Below are 2,910 nucleotides of genomic sequence, written 5' to 3'. Positions count from 1 at the left end.
TTTGAATTCGGCACGTAGATGTTTCCATGATTTCTTCAGAGATTGCAGGGCAAGATATGAAAAGTAATGGCGAGTTCAGACTGCATGATTTTAGCCCCGATTTTGACTTGCCGACAGGTTTTGAGAAATCGCCGACAAATGCCCGAAATCACAGGCAAATCGGTGCTCGTTCACGCGAGTGACAATCACACAGTGTGAACTATCAAAGACGCGATCTGAGAGAATCGCCGACACCCGTGAGATATTTGGCATGCTAAATATCTGGACCTGTCTGCGATTCAAAATCATGCCATGTGAAAGGTGATGTGACTGAAAATCACATCGGCGATTACCTACAGCCAATGAGACAGCAACATCCAGGCCAGAGAGAAGGTGGGGGAGGAGTTACGAAGGTACAGACCACAATATCAACAAGCATAGCTTCGGTTTATTTTCTATTCTCTGCAAATGAGTGCACATGCAATTGTATGACAAGCTTCTTGCAGGCTACCATTTTTTAAATAATAATCAATGTTCTGGTTTGACTGTATTATAAAGTAAAACTGGCGCTTCAAATTACCAGTTAAACCAATCAAACAAACAAAAAACTTGGCAAATAATAAAAAAAATAGTCTTTGATAATCTAATTTTATATATTAAAATCCACAACCTGAAAAGGCATTGGCAAATATGTGCAAAAACAACTAGAATTCACAAATCCTTCTATAGAGAGCATTACATCCATCTAGTGGTTAAAATAGGATATTGCCTGGTAATTATGCTCACTACGCCACCAGATGGCACAAATCTGACTTCAAAAAATTATTTTCTATAGGCCAGGTATCTACTTTAAACTAAAATACAGCATTAATTAAAAAAGAATAAAAATTATATATATTTAAAAAAATTGTATTATATTCAATGGGAAAAAATAGATCATAATTGTTGCATAAATATTAATTATTATCATAAAATTCTGTCAAAACATGACAGAAAAAAAGAAAAAATATTATTGAACAAAAATACATTTGATTGATTTTACTGAAAAAAAAGAAATAATGATTTCAGGGCTCCGGTCACTTTTGACCGTGAGGGCCCTGAGTGTGACTGCTCGGCGAAGAACCCCAGAGGGTTAAGCCACCTTTTGTCACCCTGCCTTCGATAGCTCAGCTGGTAGAGCGGAGGACTGTAGATGATATATTGGCTATCCTTAGGTCGCTGGTTCGATTCCGGCTCGAAGGAGCTGGCTTTTGAATTCGGCACGTAGATGTTTCCATGATTTCTTCAGAGATTGCAGGGCAAGATTTAAAAAAGTGACACATCAAGAGGCAGATCTGTCACAGTACACAATGACAGGAATGGTTATTACATGAGATCTCAGGCTTAATAAAAATAACAGATCAAGATACAAATCTATCACAGTACACCGGTGGTTTTCAATCCTGATCCTGGTGACCCGCTGTGTTTCCCAAAAGCATTGCAATCCTTAATACAACGTAGACGCATTGAAACCAATAGAGTTACAATCAACTTAGGGTTACAATGACTCTGAAAAACGCGGCCCTGCATATTTTGTCTGTCTCCTTTTTCTGACACAACCAGATGAGTTCATGGAGCTCTCTCCTAACGAGCTAATGATCTGAATCAGGTGTGGTTAATAAGGGAGACATACAGAGCAGTGGGATTGGAAACCACTGCAGCACACAACAAAAGGGACCTCTTTCACTTTAGAAGTAAACAAGAAATCAAATGACCCCGACGTGATTTGAACACGCAACCTTCCGATCTGGAGTCAGACGCGCTACCGTTGCGCCACGAGGTCCTGAACTCAGAGGTGATGTATTTTGCTTAACCGCCTTGACACAGAATGCAAATCGGTAAATATACGGTGCTCAAGGAACATTCTTGATTTTGGACTTCATACTCAGGAGATCAAAAACAGATCGTCTGACCTCAAGGTGATTTGGAGTCAGACGCGCTACCGTTGCGCCACGAGGTCCTGAACCCAGAGGTGATGTATTTTGCTTAACCGCCTTGACACAGAATGCAAATCGGTAAATATACGGTGCTCAAGGAACATTCTTGATGTTGGACTTCATACTCAGGAGATCAAAAACAGATCGTCTGACCTCAAGGTCACGAGGTCGAGAAAACAAGTCGGCGTTCCTTGCTTAATTGCTTTGATTCAATTTGCAAATCAGTCATGGTAAAGGGCTGTAGACTTTATACTATGGATGTCAAGAAGAGATCAACTGATGTGATTGGAACATGCAACCGTCTGATCTGCATTCAGCCATGCTACCGTTGTACCCCAAGACACCATCATGGACTTCATCCCCCACAAGCCACTGCACTTATCACTGCTCACACCTGCAGCTCATTCACACACTCACACACCTGCAGTTCATTTACACACACTGCATATAAGCCACTCTCACACCTAGCTCTTGGCGAAGTCTTGTATTGCCCCGGCTGCATTTCTGAGCGTTTCTTCCCGTGTTTGTTTTCCCGTGTTTGATTCTCACTGCCAGCCCCGACCTTTCTGCCTGTGTTTTGACTACGATTTCTGCCTGCCCCTGTGTGTTTGTTTTGTTTTGTCTTATCTAATAAATGCTGCAAATGGATCCACTCGTCTCAGTCCGTCCTTGTGACAGAAGACTTCACCACTACAAGGATCCAGCAGCTAGTATGGTGTCATCCGGTTCCAGCACGAACTCCACGGTACAGATCATGCGTCTCAAACAAGGTGAGCGGTCTGTTGAGGAGTATGCGATGGACTTCATCGAATTGGCTAATCGGTCTACTATGGATGATGTATGCCTGATGATTTTCTTCTGTGGAGGACTCTTAGAGCCATTGGCTTCACTGATGCCTATGGTCGAACCTAGCTGGACTTTACAAATTTATGTTGACATTGCTCTGCAAATAAGT

The 2,910-nt window shown here is 41.8% G+C and overlaps 2 non-coding genes across 2 annotated transcripts; one reads left to right on the top strand and one right to left on the bottom strand.

The window, feature by feature from the left end:
• Positions 1-1,134: 1,134 nt before the first annotated feature.
• Positions 1,135-1,221, top strand: trnay-gua (transfer RNA tyrosine (anticodon GUA)). The gene is given in 2 exon segments: positions 1,135-1,171; positions 1,186-1,221. It is a non-coding gene; the product is annotated as a tRNA-Tyr (tRNA).
• Positions 1,222-1,729: 508 nt separating this feature from the next.
• Positions 1,730-1,801, bottom strand: trnaw-cca (transfer RNA tryptophan (anticodon CCA)). The gene has a single exon. It is a non-coding gene; the product is annotated as a tRNA-Trp (tRNA).
• Positions 1,802-2,910: the final 1,109 nt, after the last annotated feature.

The sequence above is a fragment of the Garra rufa genome, unplaced genomic scaffold (genome assembly GCF_049309525.1).
Source record: "Garra rufa unplaced genomic scaffold, GarRuf1.0 hap1_unplaced_030, whole genome shotgun sequence".
In the NCBI taxonomy this organism is placed as follows: Eukaryota; Metazoa; Chordata; class Actinopteri; order Cypriniformes; family Cyprinidae; genus Garra; species Garra rufa.
The sequence above is the reverse complement of the archived record's forward strand: the minus strand, read 5'-3'. Positions and strand labels throughout refer to the sequence as shown.